This window comes from Cibotium barometz, chromosome 6 (genome assembly GCF_041138505.1).
Source record: "Cibotium barometz isolate CiBa-2024 chromosome 6, ASM4113850v1, whole genome shotgun sequence".
Classification (NCBI taxonomy): Eukaryota; Viridiplantae; Streptophyta; class Polypodiopsida; order Cyatheales; family Cibotiaceae; genus Cibotium; species Cibotium barometz.
The window spans coordinates 5,247,648-5,266,164 of record NC_141051.1 but is presented as its reverse complement, the minus strand read 5'-3'; the positions used below and the strand labels follow the sequence as shown (position 1 = coordinate 5,266,164).

The following is an 18,517-nucleotide window of genomic DNA, read 5'->3' as shown; positions in this document are numbered from 1 at the left end:
TGTTGTTGGAGTTCCCTTTTTTGCCTTTGCCTTTGCCCTTGTCAGAGGCAACAAAAGCAGACTCCGACTTGCCTTTTCCGCGAAGCATGCACTTGTCGTGCAGATAACTCACGACTTCCTCAAAAGGGGGGAGAGGATCACGGAAATAAATATTATCCCTGAAAGAATCAAAGAAAGCATGTAATTTACCAAGAAGTTTATGGATGGGATTGTTGATGGTGCTCCCGTACTCCTCAAGCTACAGCTTGATACAGATGAACTCTCCAATCTTCTCAATCAAGTTATCTGACTCATTGATTATAAGCTTCTCCAAATCTGACTCCAATTTGGCAATCTTTACAGTCGAAACTCTCCCATACCTCCTCTGGATCTGCGTCCACATATGATGAGCATTACTCCTGGAAGAGACAAACTCTGCCTGTATAGATGGAGTCATGCAATGGATCATGGTAAGACGAGCCCGAGCATCCAATATGCTTCTCAAAGCAGGGTCCACCAAGTGAGGTGTGGAGATCGCCATCCACACACCGGCTCCTTCTACCAACAACTGAATGTAGAAAGACCAAGTATGATAGTTGGTTGTTGTAAGGTTCATGGAGTCATTGACTTGGGGAGGATTGTAGAATAGTATATGGGTAGGAGTGGGAGCAAGACCTGGATGAGAGAAACTCAGAGAGGAAAGATTGGGAATAGGAACCACCTGTGGAGCGGGAGCAAGGGATCTAGGCTATGATGGTGCTAGAGTATCAACAGGAGAAGGAGCGGCAGCAGAGAAACCTCGTGAAGCCATGTACTTTGACACGAAACCTTCTCTTAAGAAAGGGGGTGGAAAAAAAAATAGCAAATCCTCCTCTCAGGCTATGCACAGCAAGAAGAAAGGGAGGGAGGGTGGGAAACTGAAAGGAGAGGAAGAAGGAAGATCTCTCCAAGCTGTAGATCCCTATCCTCAACACCTAGAAGAGGGCTTCAACAATCCAATCAGCATAAAAATCAGCAATCTTTGCTGAAAATCCAGAAATACAACAGTCCCAAGCGTCAGATGAAGCAAAACGCAGCAATCTTGAGGAAGCCTCTGCTCCCGAAAGAAAACGCAACACCTTCTACGCTGAAATCTGCAGAAAACATAGCAAACTGTCAAAGCCTCTACTCCAAAACAGAAAACGCAGCTCTCTTATGTTCAGAGGTCAGTGTTTTTCTCTAATACCATGAAAGAAAGTGAAACAAATAGAAAACACAGACGTAGGCCTAGGTACAAGACCTGTAAATGTTGGAAATTGATGTTTATTGCTAAAACCTGAGCACGAGGGAAGCCCGTAGGTGCTATACAATGATAAGAAGCAAAAGTAGGTGCATCACCTCAAGAGGATGCTGAAAAATGAGATAAAATGAGGGGAAAGGGGGACAGCCTTATATACTTCCCATGAGAGCTAGTCGGCCAGCTGTAGCAGGCCGACAGTATCACAATAGCATAAAAATTCTATAAAAGGCATAAAAAACGAAAAAAATGCCTAAATAAATTTGCATATGCAGGGCCTCATAACTGGCCAGTACAAGCATGAAAATGATGCAGTAGACCCTCAGGAGATGATATATAATCCAACAGAGCAGAGGCGTCACAAGGCGGAACTGCTGGAGCAGGGTGGTGACTGGCGGTGGAGGCGTACAAAGCGGGCAGCTATAGGCGACAGCCTTGCTTTTGCTTTGTCTTTCTACTTTTGTTTTTTGCTTTTCTCTTTTAAATATTTTAATAATAGTCAAAAAATATGCAAAGTTCTTGATTTGTGCTTTTGTAGCTTCAGGGCCTTGCTTTTTAGCCCTGAAGCTGCTTTTTGGAAAAGTGACTTTTAGCTTTTTGATCCAGTTCGATGTCCTCTTTCCAATGGTGCCCTCAGCTCTCGGTCAACATAGTTTGACTTTTACTTTTTTCTTGCTTTTTGACCAAGACTGGTGCTTTTTCCAATGCCAGCTTTAGGAACCATGTTCCCATGCATCCATTAACCTGTCCATGTGTCCGGGCATGAGTTCCAAAAAAAACTCGGAGGGCCAAATAGTTACAACTCTCATGGCAATGCTGCATCTCTACAGCTCTAGTGTTGTCCATCCAGCCATACAGTGGGCAGTTGATGACATGGTAGCCATATTAGTGTTCTAGCACTACAGTACAAAAACCAAGAATTGATAGCATGAATAGGATGCTTATGACACGAGGATCACCAAAGATATGGATTCAATTTTGCAAATGGTTGCTTGTGGCAAGAGATATAAGCAAAAACGTTTTTGAGTCTGTGTGCAGGGAAGCTTGCCCAGAGTACACAAAGAGAGGAAAGGTGGTCGATTAGTCGAAATTGAAGGGGGTCCAAACTTTAGGTGACATGTGGCAATTGATTTTTAATGATATGGGTTAAGGTGGCCAAACTTCCCGTTTATGGAAAGCGCACAACACAGGTGTTCCCACACATGAAGCTCACCAATGGAAACACACCTGGGATTCATGGGCACTCTCTTGGTCACGTTACGGGTGCACAAAGGATGCCTGGACTCCCGTAAGGTGGCACGAAGATGGGGAATGACCACTTGGGTGGAGTGTCCCTACTCTTAGACCCCATTGGGAGTCTTACGGCATTTCGATTGACATTCAGAGGGTATTTTGGCGGAGATTGTGGCATTCCTATAGGAAGCCACAGATTTCCTCCTTTATCTGGGTTTCCCTTCATGGTGGTCTGGCCACCAATCAGTGGAGGTCTGTTACTGGTGCTTGCCCAGCATGCCCTAGATGTGCAGGAGTTTCGGAGTCAGTTTACCATTGTCTATGGGAATGCAGGGAAGCACAGAGGGTTTGATCTGCGATTGCACCCCTCTTTGGTAGGATTAAGAGGGATGCTATCATTTCTTTTGGTTCTATCATTTGGTTGACACAGTCTGGGCCTCAGCTGAGATTCGAGGGGACTGACAGGAGCTTGGCCATTATGGTTAGGCAAGGAGTTGCTCGGCAGTGTTGTCTTCAAGATTTGCCACTTTCACACTTTGTCCCTCCGGCACAGAGGTTAGACAGTTCTTGGGAGATTATTGCTAGCATCTCAGCCTAGAATATCTGGAAGGCTAGATGCACTGAGGCCATTGAGGGTACTCCCGTTCTTATTTCTCAGTGTCTTTGCAGGATTTGGAGTGATATTATTCACACCATTATGGCTACCTGGGCCACAATCTAGGGATCTTCGAGGGCTGCGGAGAGGAAGCGCGGCCAGTTTATGAGAGAGTGGGACATTGGTATCTTTTTCACATCCTCTCATTCGGGACCCTATTGGCAGCGCACAGGGTTCCTGATTGGTTGAGATCTCCGCCTTGCTTGGTGTGAAATCTCCATTTTGTAAAATTTTTCATACTTAATAGAAGTCTCCTTTCTGGAAAAAAAAAATGATGACAGTGGTAGTTGACCGATAGACAAAGATGGTTCATTTTATTTCAACCAACGAGTTAAATAAACTATTCGTGGAGGGTATATTCAAGCTTTATGGGCTACCAACTGGTATCATTAGTGTCCGGGATAGTAAGTTGGAACCGAGGAGCAATTGATCTTTTCCTTCAAAATGAATAGGTCTTCTTTGCTAAATTTGCAGGCTTGAATTGTGCTCCTCTGCTGGCTGATTGAGACTGGACCTGGGCTGCTTGCTACTCGTTTTTATTGCACCATGTAAGAAATAATAATAATAATAACTTGCAAAACTAGACAAATACGTATGCACTCTAGCCTACTTATGTACACCCCTGATCCACACTCTCATCCAAATCTTTATCCCTTAGTCAAATAAGGCTCACAAGAAGGCAACACTCACCTAGTGTACCCCTGTCCATGGTTTCATTAGTCATGGCACATGCATGCAAAGCCTGGTAAATGTGACAATGATAAAGCCGGCAACATAAAGCTTGACAAAGAGAGGAGGCATGCTAGTACGACACCCAATCCAAAGACTTGTTGGCTGATGTGAGGGAGCTCTGCAAGAGAACACGCACAAAGACACACAAAGTCGAGACTAGAGAGAAACATACCGGGGAGACGTACTAGAAAAATGTACTTGATGATAGTGAAAGTATAAAGTACTAAGCACTAAATAGGCTCAAGGCCCAACACACAAGGGCGTGAAAAAACCTCTATCTAGCCAGAGTAAAAAGTGCCCGTCGGTAGGATCTGTGGTAGCATGTGCAATCTCCCATCTTGTGTGGTGGAGGTAGCGGAGGGTGTCAGTTATTCGGTGTGAGGACGGTGCACACACCAGGACTTCCCGAAGGCCAAATGGCTAACAAACCCCCCTGAAGTGAATGGTGTGAACGTGTACAAGGTGTAGCAAACTACCTTAGTAGAGGTAATAAGTTTAAAGCCTTGCGGAAAGCTTCAACTTCTCTCTCGAAAGAGACTTGGTAAACCCATCTACCACATTGGCCTGTGTAGGCACGTAAGTCAAGGCTCTCTTGCATGGAGCCTCTCCGTGACATAATGATAATGCACCTCAATGTGCTTTGTTTTTGCACATGAAAAACCGGATTCTGGCCACTGCCAATGCACTCTGACTGTCAGTGAAAATGGTGGTAGAAGACAGTTGTCTAATACCAAGATCTCAATAGATGGCGGAGCCATACACACTCCACAGTAGCTGTGAATGCTACCCTATACTCAGCCTCACAACTACAAGTGGCCACTGTCAGCTGCTTCTTGCTGAGCCATGAAATGCATGAACTTCCAAGAAGGAAACAGTTACCACTGGTTGACACTCTAGTATCATAACATCTTGCCCAGTCAGTATCAGTGTAGGCGGTCAAGTATAAAGAAGACGCATTGCCATAAAACAATGCAAAGTCCTGAGTGCCTTTAAGATAACGAAAGATACGCTTCACTACTTGCCATTGCCTAGTGCCAAGGCAATGCATAAATCTACTCAACTGTGACACTGCATACTCAACATCAAGATGGGTAGAGCATTGGTAAATAAGGCATCCCACAGCCTACTGATAGGTGGCAACATCAAATGGCTCAGAAGAATCCTCAAGTGATAGTCATAAGCATGGTTCCATAGGAGTAGAAACAGGTTTGCAATCTGTCGTTTGGAACCTTTCTAAGAGCTGCTCAATGTATCTTCTCTGAGATAGCATAATGCCCCCTCAACTGGTATAAACTGAATACCCAAACAGTAATGCAAAAGCCCCATGTCTGTAACATCAAATGCATGCTGTAATTCAGCTATGAAAGCTAAAATTTGCCCCTCATCATGGCCAGACACTAGCAAATCATCCACATAAAGGTTCAGAATTATGAAATGATCCTCTTGTTTGCGAACATAGAGTGTACTCTAAGTAGGACTATTCTTAAAAATATGAGAGAGCAAGTACGCATGAATCTTTTGATACCAAGCATGAGGAGCCTGTTTAAGGCCAAAAATTGCTTTACGCAATCTGTATACGCTCTGCACCTTTCTGAACAAAGCTAGGAGGCTGTCATACATAAACCTCTTCCTGCAAATCACAATTCAGAAAAGCAGTTTTGACATCCAACTAATGCACATTCCAACCTTTATGCATAACCAATGCAACAATAGTGTGTATGGTAGTTATATGGGAAGTAGGCGCAAAAGTCTCCTCATAGTCAATGCCCTCTCGTTGGCCATACCCTTTGGTGACTAAACGAGCCTTATAGCAATCAATCGAGCCATTAGGTTTGCGTTTCAATCTATACACCCACTTTGTGCCGATAACAAGAAGGCATCAATCTTCTGATACCAGGCACGAGGTGCCTGTTTGAGACCATAAAGAGCCTTCTACAGAAGTTAAACATGGGTGTCCTGTCCCTGAATCACAAAACCAGGAGGCTGCTCAACATAAACTTCCCCCTCTAAATCTCCATTCAGAAAAGCGGATTTGACATCCATCTGGAACACGGGCCATCTGAAGTGTGCACCTAGAGCCAAAACAATCCTGATGGTGGTATACCTGGCTGTAGGAGCAAATGTCTCAACAAAGTCTTCACCTGCCTTCTGAGCACATCCTCATGCAACAAGGCGGGCTTTGTACTTGTCCAAAGTACCATCTGCATAAAACTTGACTATGAAAATCCATTTCATGCCAATAACACGATGATGTAAAGGTCGTGGTACCAAAGACCAAGTGTTATTCCTCTCAATAGAGGCCATCTCTGCTTCCATGGCTTGCCGCCACTTCGGCTATGAAAGAGCCTCCTCTGGACTCTCAGGCTCATCAATCTCTTGGAGAGAACTCATGAAAGCATAATTCACTGTGTGATGAGATGCGGAAGCCCAAGATGAACAGTGAGGTCCAAGGGTGGTGGTAGAGATCTGGTTATAGAGTTGTGCATCAGTGAGACCAGAATCTCTAAAGAGTTGCTGAACCCACCGAGGTAGGCCAGCCTTCCTCTCAAAGCGTGAAGAAGAAGATCCAGCTAGAGGACGCACCCGATGCTGTTGGAAGTGGTGATAAGGTAAGCACTGGTGAGGGTAATCTAGAGTCAAAGCAGGACTCGTAGAGGGACTGGAAGCTGCAGGAGTTGATGCAACGGGAACGGGTGACTGTAAAGGAGCAGCTGGCACCGGGGTTGCAGCAGGGGGAGGAGGAGGAGGAGGAGCTAGACACGGAAGAGGTAAAAGATCACTAGCATCTACCGGGAATGGATCATCCAGAAAGTCAAAAGATGCATCAGGCAGAGAGGAATCAATGCCAAACAAGCTCTCATCAAATCGAGCATCACGGGAAATGATGATGTCATCAACCTCCGGATCCCAGAAGCGGTACCCTATGGATCTCAGACTGTAGCATGTGAAGATCATCCTCTTTGACTTCAGGGCGAGTGTGGTCCTTTTCTTATTTGGGACATGCACATAAGCAACACAGCCGAAAACACGAAGATGAGATACAGAAGGCTTGTGTCCTGTAAAGACCTCCTCCTGTGAGAGAGCGGTTAATGAGATAAACTGAGGTAGCCGCAGCTTCACCCCAGAAAGCAGGAGGGAGACCTGCATGATGCAACAAAGCACGAGCCATCTCTTTGACGGTCCGGTTCTTTCGTTCCACAACTCCATTCTACTGAGGAGTGTAAGGAACTAAAGTCTGTCGGTGAATGCCCTTCGAAGCAAGGAAGTCATCAAATGGTACAAACTCGCCACCAATATCAGTCCGGAGGAATGAAACTCTACCCCCAGACTGATTTTCCATCATCGCGATCCAAGTCCTGAAACTGGCAAAAGCATCTGACTTGCAAGCCAGAAAACATACCCAAACTTTGCAAGTGAAATCATCCACAAGAAGAAGAAAATATCGAGCCCCCCCAAGAGACTCAACCTCCATAGGTCCTGCAAGATCTGCATGTATAAGCTCCAATCTTCGGGTTGCTCGATGAGTGGCCTCCTCTGGAAATGCATCTCGATGATGCTTGCCCATCATGCAAGATGAGCAAATGTGTGTGAGAGAGACCTGAGCTAAGGTAGTCCGTTGACAACCTGCTTAGAATGGAACTTTTGTAAGGCAGCAATGGATACATGACCAAAGCAAGAATGCCACAAAGAAGTATCTGCCTCAGAAACCAAAGCCAACACGGGTGAGAAAAGCTGATGAATATGGGAATCAGTGTGAGGGATTTGCGTAGAAAAATTGGTGATCTTGTAGAGACCCCCATCATGGACTCCATTGGCAACAACTGAGAGAGTCTTCCTGTCAATTACTTCGATGACCTCATCATCAAAGTACACACCAAGTCCCTTTTGAGAAGCTTTGTATACTAAAAACAGATTTTTTGAAATTCGTGGTACATGGAGAACATCATGTAAGGTGGCAGAGGAACCCAAAGAAACATTACCAACACCGGTGACATGAAGCGAATAGTTGTCGCCGATACGAACTAAAGAAGAGATAGTCTGGAAGTCCTCCAAGATATGGACCTGATTGGTCATGTGGACAGAAGCACCACTATCACCAACCCGTTCCACCGCTTCAGGTGTGACACTAACCTCTTCAAGAGAAGTCATATCTGTGATCACGAGGAATGAATCCTTTGAAGAAGTGGATGAATCTGTGATTGCCATGTATGCAACTTTGGCAGATCCCTCCTCTGAAACTTTGCCTTTATCTTTGGTGTTGTCCTTGTCAGATGCTTTAGAAGCATCTTGGGATTTATTCTTGGCTTTTGCTGCTCGAGAATCATCACGACAAGCAAAGCAACAAGCCTCAGTATGACCTGTCCCGCCACAATAATCACATTCATTGTTTTTGTCCTTGGATTCCTTAGAATCCTGTTTACCCTTGCCTTTGCCTTTGTTTTGTTGTTGTTGTTGTTGTTGTTGTTGTTGGTGTTCCCTTTTCCGCCTTTGTCTTTGCCCTTGTCAGAGGCAACAAAAGCAGACTCCGACTTGCCTTTTCCGCGAAGCATGCACTTGTCGTGGAGATAACTCACGACTTCCTCAAAAGGGGAGAGAGGATCACAAAAATAAATATTATCCCTCAAAGAATCAAAGGAAGCAGGTAACTTACCAAGAAGTTTATGGATGGGATTGTTGATGGTGCTCCCGTACTCCTCCAGTTAGAGCTTGATACGGGAAAACTCTCCAATGTTCTCAATCAGGAAATCTGACTAAGTGATGGTAAGCTTCTCCAGATCTGACTCCAATTTGGCAATCTTCACTGTCGAAACTCTCCCATACCTCCTCTGGATCTCTGACCACATCTGATGAGTATTACTCCGAGAGGAGACAAACTGTGCCTGTATGGATGGAGTCATGCAATGGATGATGATAAGACAAGCCCGAGCATCCAATATGATTCTCAAAGAAGGGTCCACCAAGTGAGGTGTGGAGATAGCCATCCACCACCGGCTCCTTCCAACAACAACTGAGTGTAGAAAGACCAAGTATGATAGTTGGTTGCGGAAAGCTTCATGGAGTCACTAACTTGGGGAGGATTGTAGGATGGTATGTGGGTAGGGGTAGGAGCAAGACCTGGATGAGAGAAACTCAGAGAGGAAAGATTGGGAATAGGAACCACCTGTGGAGCGGAGCAAGGGATCCAAGTTGTGATGGTGCTGGAGAATCAACAGGAGACGGAGCAGCAGTAGAAAAATCTCGTGAAGCCATGTCCTCTGACAAGAAACCTTCTCTGAAGAAAAGGGGCTAAAAAAACCAGCAAGTCCTCCTCTCAGGCTGTGCACAGCAAGAAGAAAGGGAGGGAGGGTGGTAAACTGAAAGGAGAGGAAGAAGATCTCTCCAAGATGTAGTTCCCTGTCCTCAGCACCTAGAAGAGGGCTTTAGCAATCAGAAAAATCAGCAATCTTTGCTGAAAATTCAGAAATACAACAGTCCCAAGTGTCAAATGAAGAAAACACAGCACTCTTGGGGAAGCCTCTGCTCCCGGAAGAAAACACAGCACCTTCTACGCTGAAATCTGCAGAAAATGCAGCAAACTGTCGAAGCCTCTGCTCCAAAACAGAAAACGCAGCTTTCTTCTGCTCAACAGGGTGTTTTTCTCTGATACCATGAAAGAAAGTGAAGCAAATATAAAACACAGATGTCAAGATAATTTAACTTTAGCACAATTGTACTTCTATTATATATGTTGTTGAAACTCTGCGTGTGTGTGTGTGTGTGTGTGTGAGAGAGAGAGAGAGAGAGAGAGAGAGAATGTGTGTTTTTTTAATAGTTATGATGTACACTTTTACAAAAATAACTCAAGCACTAAAGCTTGTTTACAAAGTAAGTGTAAAATAACTAAAACTCTTCTAACACACAATCATTTGGCACATGGCTAATAAAATAACTCATAAAAAATAATAATAATCTGATATGACATAGATAAGATCCTCCATGTGCGACACATGTACTGTTTACCACCTATCTCACAAACATATTAGTTGTTCCAATTAATTCCTATCTCAACAATTAATCCCAATATGAAACATTGATAAGAGAAAACACAACATACACTTACCACTTGTTACACTTCGATGAGAGTATCATTATACACATCATCTAGCATGGCGTATCTTACCACTTGTTACACTTCAATGAGCATATCACTATACACACCATCTAGAATGGCATGTCATTTGCATAAACCACTTGTTACACTTCAATTGTGTGTAGTTATCTATCGTAGTCCACTTGTTTCACTTTGACCACACAGAGTCATTGAGCGGCCCAGGTACAAGACTTGTAAATGTTGGAAACTGATGTTTATTGCTAAAATCTGAGCACGAGGGAAGCCCGTAGGTGTTGTACAATGATGAGAAGCAGTAACAGCTGCTAATAACCTCAACTGAATGCTGAAAAATGAGATGGACTGAGGGAAAGGGAGCCAGCCCTTATATACTTCCTCAGGATGCTGGTCAGCCAGTTGTAGCAGGCCGACAACATGGCTGTAGCATTAAATGCTACATAAAATGCCTAAAAATACCAAAAAAGGGTAGAAAAATGCTGAATATCTTTGCTAAGATATGCCAATGCAGGGCCCCATAAACGGCCAATACAAGCATGGAAAAGATGATGTAGACCCTCTAGAGATGATATAATCCAACACCCCCCCCCCTCAGTATATATAGCCTTGCCTATCATTCATCATTGACGTACCACTTCATTGTTATAACCGGTACCATATGGCCACTACCCAAGACGGCAGCCCCCTCTGCTATACAGGCCACCGTGGGACAGCAGCCCTCTCTGCTATCACCTGCTGGCCGCCTACATCAGGGCTGACTTCAGCATTCACATCTGCTGGTACAGGCTGCTTACATCAGCGTTTATATCTGCCTACCATCAGCGCTTACATCAGGCTACACTGACATCAGCGTTTATCATATGAGCCTTACATCGTTTACATCAGCCTGTCCTCAAGCTTACGTCTGCATTTACATCAGGTGTACATCAGCGTTTACTTCAGCACACCATCTAAGCTTACATCAGCGTTTCATCATCAGGTGTACATCAGCGTTTACTTCAGCACACCATCAGGCTTACCTCAGCGTTTACATCTGGGCTGACATCAGCCTTTCTTCAGCCTGTCTCAGCGCTTACTTCTGGGCTGACATCAGCGTTTATCTTCAGCCTCACATCAGCCTTACATCAGGCTTACATCAGGGCTCACATCTGTGCTTACATCAGCATATCATCTTTGTTTTGCCACAGCCCATGGGACAGCAGCCCCCTCTACTATACATAGAGCATATCAGCGTTTTTGCCTCAGCTCTCACCATCGGGACAGCAGCCCACTCTATGCTACATCGGGATGGCAGCCCACTCTCTGCCTAGCTTCACCATCGACATCACATCAGGTACGCAGCACCCGTGTCACCAAAGCTTGAACCACTCGGGACGACAGCCCCCTCTGCTCCTTTTCCACATCAGGTACGCAGCACCCGTGTCACCAAAGCTTGCACCACTCAGGACGGCAGCCCCCTCTGCTCCTCACCACTTCAGGTATGCAGCATCCGTGTCACCAAAGCTTGCACCACTCGGGATGGTAGCCCTCTCTGCTCTTCAGCACCCTTCAGGTACACAGCACCCTTGTCATCAGAGCCTGCACCCTTCAAGTACGCAGTACCCGTGTCACCAGAGCTTGAACCCTTCAGGTCTTGCAGCACCCTTGTCATCAGAGCTCGCACCACCACCACCACCACTTAGGACGGCGGCCCTCTTTGCTCTTCATCTACCACCTCAGGTACAGCAGCAGCCTTGTCATCGGAGCCTGCATCACCTCATCTTCCGTTGCCACTATCACCTCGGAGTGCCTCTGCATCAACCGACGCGAGCCTTCAACACCGACCACCACTCGAAGTGCTTTGCCTCACATCGACACGAGCCTTCGTCATCGACCATGGTGCAGCTCCGACATCATCTCTGCTTCTGCACTGGTCTTTCTTCTCAAAGTCACCTCATATCAGAGGGCTCTTGTACATATTTGCACTCACCTCTATATATATATTCACTCACATATTTCATGCTGTGTGGTTTTCCTTTGCTCTCTCGTATATCTGGTCCTTTCGTCCTTTTTCCCTCACAGCTGCTTCTTTTTCTCACTCTCTTTATGCTTACTGCATTCCTCAATTACATGACCAAGTTTCTAACAATAGTTGCATCTCTTCTTTTTCTCAGTCTTCTCCTCTTTAGACTTAGACTTAGGAGGATCTGAATGGGCTTGTGCTTTGCGCTTAGGTTTAGCACTAGAACCTGCTCGAGAATTTCTTTTGCCATGATAGGAGGCAGCAAAATGTTAACATTATTCATCGCCTGGTAGTGTGCCCAAGTTGTGTATCAGGGGTGCCCAGATTTGTCCCGGGTAGCACCATATTTTTTTCCCTCATGTTCAGGCCCTTGGTTGTAGGGTTGGCCACCCATTTTTTACATGTTTATTTTTGTCCAGTCGTGAGTCTTTTCTAGAGCAAGTCGGCCAGCCTATTTTGGGGCTATATAAGGCTTGCCTCCTTCTCGCTTGTAGACACCTTAACAGAGGCTTCCAGGCCCGGGTCCTCCCTCAGGGGAATTGCTCATCATGCCCTCACTCATAGTTTGAAACAGACGCGTATGCTTGAAAGAGCAGACGTTTGCATACGCATTCTGGAAAATGAGTATGTTTTTGTCAAACATACGCGCCAAATAAAAATCAAGTTTTTTTTTTTTAACGGCTGAAATTCATGGAATCTTATCCATTTTACAACGATTGACTGGTCCCTGTACTGCCACACAACGTGCCTTGGCTGTCACTAGTCATGACTCAGTTTGAGCATGGATTATGGACGGTCTCAAAGCTCTGTTTTTTTTTTGTATCTACTATCGCCTTTCGACCTGTCTCTGAAAGCTTAAGCATTAATGGATCTAGTGCAGACGTGCACCTGCTTTATGCAGCCGAAACCGGCAGCAGTCTCGAGGCCCGCGAGGGTAGCTTCGTGGCGGTATGGGACGTAATGAGGTAGAGATTGGTCGGTAAGTCCATCTAGTTAGCTCAGCTCGTGACTCGGTGGGGACAGCCAAGTCTAGTGGGCTTGCCCACGGCTATCGTGGTTGGGAGGTGAGTCAGGCCTGCACCCCCTTCTTGTTTGTTTGGTTTGTTTGCAGGTTTCGAGTCTCGTACCAGGAGCGTTCCACGAGGTGATCCTATGGGGGTTTGACATCAGAGCACCAGGTTGAAGCTCTTCTATAGAAGGTGTTCTGGCATTTTTTTTGAGAAAGAAGGATTTCTGAGTTTTTTTTTATACCGCTGTGGAGGAGGTGCTGGGTAGCATGGCTGCGTTTTTCTCTGGAGAAGGTGCTGTCGGCAGCCCCTAAAGCTAAGTGTTGGGACCTCGTGAAGAGTTGGAGGGCAGCCCCCTATGGCTGCGTTTTCTACAAATATGGGGCAGCGGGTAGGGGAGATACACGTGCTGCGTTTTCTGCAGATCTGGGGCAGCCATAGGAGGTGCTCAAGGTGCTGTGTTTTCCTCTTCCCTCTCTTCTTCTTGGTACACATGCTGCCAGCTGTTTACAGCAGGGTTTTTTTGCATTATCTCATCTGCATTTCTGGAGGCAGTGGAGGCAGGTGTTCTCTTCAGGAATGGTGCCTTCCCACATGGCCTTGAGCCCTTGCTCAGCCAATCTTTGCTTTGTCAGAGTTTTCAGACTCATGGGTGCACACTTGGATTCACATCCTCCAGGTGTGTGGGGAAGACAGTTTGTCCTTTCTCGATAGCAAAGGGGGTCTATGAGTTTGCGTCAGTTCAGCATAGTCTTGCTGGTGTTCACGTGTTTCCTTTAGGTTCTCAGGGTGTTCACCTTGAGAGGGGGATGTGGTTACTTGGCAAGGTGAGCCACTCCTATTCCCCAGGCAGATGGCCTTCTGGATTACAGGGTACACGCACAGGAGTCTTCATCCCTAGGATGAGCATTGATTTGGGAGCTTGGTGTACAAGTTGATATCGGTATTCCTGCAGAGGCAGGCTAGGTCATTTGGTGACGAGAGTTGTTGTCGAGGTTCACAGGTACTTGCTCAGTTGCAGGATGGGAACAGGATGCATGGCAGGTGTACAGGTTCATTGGGTACAGGTGGAGCAACAGTTTGGAGCAGATGATTGACATGAGATTGTGCTTTGGGATAATGAGTTGTGGATGGTTGGTTCCACATGGACACATGACTAGTTGGTTGGGAGCTTGCTAGCTGGGGGTGTCAGGTTTTGGTGGGAGAGCTTTCTTGAGCTCAGTGCCATAGTTAACACCAAAGAGCTCAGGGGGTGTTGCCATGTGATTGGGTGACTCATAGGGGTGTGTGAGTAGTAGTCCCATCACGCGACGGCGAGTTATGTAATATGGATACAGGTTTTAAAGGTCAGGTGCCAGCAGGATTGTCAACTACAGTGCTGGAGGTATGTTTCTTCCACTTGGAGTGTTAGCAGGACAGAGAGGCATTCTTGAACCGAGGGATACATGGAGATCCGGAAACCTTGTATCTGGAGATTGGTGCTCAACAAGCTCGGAGTTGGAGGCTTGAGTACCAGGGCTGATGTAGACATTGTGGGACTCTAGGGTGTCTAGAGGGGGTGCCAACAAGGAGACAGTTTGGCGGTGTTCTCTAAGGAGCAGATTTTTTTCTTGGAGGTAGAAAATCAGACAACATCCTTTCTTGGGCTGAAGAGGGAGCACATTGTGTGGACTGGTGTGATACAAATTGGGTTGGAGATATGGACATCTGGTGGTTCTGGATTAGGAGCAATTTCTTGGAGTACGTGGCAGAGGCGGAAGCAAATCGACTTCTCGACTTGCTTTGGAGGTTTCCTTTTCCAGCTCCTTGGACCGATTTCTCTCCCAGGATCTGAGAGGGGGTGTTAGCATTATTCATCTCATGGTAGTGTGCCCAAGTTGTGTATCAGGGGTGCCCAGATTTATCCCGGGTAGCACCATATTTTTTTCCCTCATGTTCAGGCCCTTGGTTGTAGGGTTGGCCACCCATTTTTCACATGTTTATTTTTGTCCAGTTGTGAGTCTTTTCTGGAGCAAGTCGGCCAGCCTATTTTGGGGCTATATAAGGCTTGCCTCCTTCTCGCTTGTAGACACCTTAACAGGGGCTTCCAGGCCCGGGTCCTCCCTCAGGGGAGTTGCTCATCATGCCCTCACTTACGGGGACCCCCCCGTGCACAAGGCTGTTTGTATCATTGCTTCTTCATCGTTATGCAGATTCGATTTCTTTCTCTCTGTGCCTATGTCTCACGCTTTCCGCTGCGCACTTTTGACACAAAAGCCTAATCTGCACCGATCATGTTATTCCGGTTGGAACAAGATTGCTCTCCCTGCACCAAGAGAGCTGCCAAATCATTAAATGTATACAAATCTGTATTTCTCTTCGTCAAGAGGCAAAGAGTGGTAGCAAATCCTTGATAGGATTCAGGCAAACCATTGAGAACTGTAGAGACAAGAGAACTGTCAGTATCACCTCATCAATATTGATTAACTGCTCTCGCAAATCCTTAACATGGGTGAAAAATCCATCCAGAGAATCACCCTCAGTCATATGCTCCAAGTCAAACTTTTTTCGGAGATAAGCTACACAAGCTTCATTGCGGATCTAATATAAAGAGGCAAGTATATCCCATGCACTTTTAGAAGAAGTACATGAACGGATATGAGGTATGACTTGTCGTTTACACGAGAGAGCAATCAAAGCATGAGCCTGCGCATCTTTAGCATCCCATCTGAGTTGTGCTTGTGTAACCTGACGTGCTAGCTGCAGATGCAGGACCAGCGGGCTTTAACTCGACACCAAATACACCCACATGGGATAGTTAGTCCCATCAAGCTTGTCCTCACCAGAGAGTATCCCAAATACATCATTATTGGCCGTGGCTCAGAGGTAACCAATCTGTCCCAAGCTCGCTGCACAATGCACTGCAAACCCTCAATGTCCACTGGAAGACAAGCTTCTGTGATGCCCAATGATTCACTAATGACAAGGACCTACAAATGTATTGAGATGACAAGAGTGTAGGGATAGAAAAGTTATCTGAATAGAGGCTTGATGACCAAAATGGACCCCAAAGATGGGTGACACAATGTTGTATTTCGATGCCGAGTGCACTGAGAGAGAGCACGAGGAATGCCGGATTTAACCCAAGACACAATTTAGCTCTGTTTTTTGAGAAGCTGAAAATTTGAAGAGGGGATTCGATGGCCTAAAAGGGCTCCGATTTAGGAGTGCTTCGGCTTGGGAGACTTGGCAAAGGATGAGGAACACTACTGTGCAAAACAAAACAAAACAAAAAATTGTCTAAGATTTTGGCTCTGCAACGGTGGCGCTAACGCCGGCGCCGAGGCAAGCGGAACTGGTAAGACTGACGGCGAAGGCGGTGCAGCTATGGCCGCGTTGGCAAAAATCCCCAAATCAAAAATTGATTTGGGGGTTTGTCAATTAGATGTTGGGCAAAGCCCCTGGTGCCGATGACGCTGAGGGGCAAGTGGCCAAGCAGGCAACGACGACGCTTTTTGGTGATGGCTGCTCCAGATCTATGCAGTGGCGACCAGATTTGATTGGGCCGGCTTATGCAGATCTGAATAACGACTGTTTTGAATGGCCACCAACTCACACGTGTGACCAGCTACGGGCAACATAGCTGACAGGCGACCAGCTAATCAATGCTCTGATACCAATGTTGGCTGATGTGAGGGAGCTCTACAATAGAACACTCACAAAGACGCACAGAGCCGAGATCAGAGAGAAACGTAAGAGTGAGACGTGCTGGAAAAATGTACTTAATGATAATGAAAGCACAAAGTACTAAGGACTAAATACTCTAAGGCTCAAGGCCCAACACACAAGAGTGTGTTCCCACAGGGAAACAACCTATGTCCAGCCAGAGTAAAAAGTGCCCGTGGGTAGAGGTGTTCACACCAGAACTTCTCGGAGGCCAAATGGCTAACAAGACTCTCAATGCAAAGCACATGAGTAGGCTACTCTAATATAAAGTTCGTCTTAACTACTCTTGCACTAAATTTTTGTTACAATCACACAACTAGAGCTTAAGCTTGTAACAACTCGATGCTGATATTTGTCTATTACATGCTGGTTGAACTCCATATATACATAGAAGCAAGAGGGAAATAATGATCAACAGTGGATTATTTCCCAAATTAGCACCAACAAGGTGATTTCTGCAGCCGTCAAAGAGCTTAAAGTGGCTTCAAGTATACCCAACAAATTTCAGACAAAACAAACAACTACCATGACTCTCACAAGGCCTCGGATCTGACTAAATGATGCCCATAGTATAAATAATTTTGCACCCTCCATGTACTTGGCCCTCATTCTCGTTGGCTCAAGTTGTCATGCTCCCAATACGAGGAAAGGCAATTATCGAGCAGGCCAAACAACCTAATATCCCCATTTAGACCATGAACAAGATAAAGCTGAGATTTAATGGTGATAGGCACCACCACCAGACAAGCTACATGCTATTAAGACCATGTTCAGCTGGATATTTGGCGGGCCAAGAACAGATGATGAGAGGGCAGGACAAATCACCTCTAGGCCCCAGATAGGCCCAAAATCAGTGGAGCTCCATTCCTTTAGACATCAGCAGCTGTCTCCAACCTATGTATGGAGCAAAATGGAGACAGCCCCTTGGCTGAATACTCCTTGACCACAAACCGCAGTTTCTCTCTACTTAAAGAGCCTTCCTGAGCCTTTCCAGCCTAATCCATACTTGCCCAACATCAGCATATACAGCCTCTTCAATGGTTTCATATGCTGGGCAGGTCCCACATACAAGCCCATCCCACTGCACGTGGTGAGACACGGAAGAGGGTGGCCATGCCAAACTTGATTTTGTAATATGTCGTGGAGCTGAAAGCACCCTAAGCTAAAGTTTAACAATGACTCCAACAAAAAAGTCAAGGTTTAATATGGATTTTTGTATGTATATGTACATGTATATGTGTATTTATATATCTCTATGTATCTGCATGTACATATACATGTATGTCTATGTGTATGTGTGTATATAGATGTAGATGTGCATGTTATATGTATAGGCATATGTGTATTTGAGCTATGTTTCGACAACCTTCTCTAGATTCTTATGCTTTTTTTCGTGCCAATCTTCACCACTCCTTACATGACTGCCAACAGCTGGAGGCTATTGACGTCCCACAGTTTGAAGTCTTCTTCTACTGTTTTTAGCTTTTTTCTTTGGATGGCTTCTCTCTGAAGTACATCCTCCCCATGTATATTGTTTCTGGGGTAATAGAGTACTGGTTTTTACCCCAAAAAAAAGAGAGAGAGAGTGTGTGTGTGTGTGTGTGTGTGGATATGTACGTCTGTATGTATATGTAGATGTAGATTTACGTGAGTGCATGTGTGTGTTGTCTGTATTGAAAAACTGAATATCAAGGGAAATCAATGAGATCAACATGCTTTGTAGACCTGCCTTCCATCTAACTCAACCTCTTTCACCCCTCTCAGGGCATTCTCTCTTGCTTCAGAGCAATTGGTTCCCAATAACTCGACTATAGCAGTGTAG

The 18,517-nt window shown here is 45.6% G+C and overlaps 1 protein-coding gene across 2 annotated transcripts in view; it reads right to left on the bottom strand.

Annotated features, from left to right (window-relative positions):
- LOC147637371 (uncharacterized) overlaps window positions 1–18,517 on the bottom strand; it is a 60,140-nt gene that overhangs the window by 41,331 nt on the left and 292 nt on the right. The gene's annotated exons all lie outside the window — the stretch shown is intronic.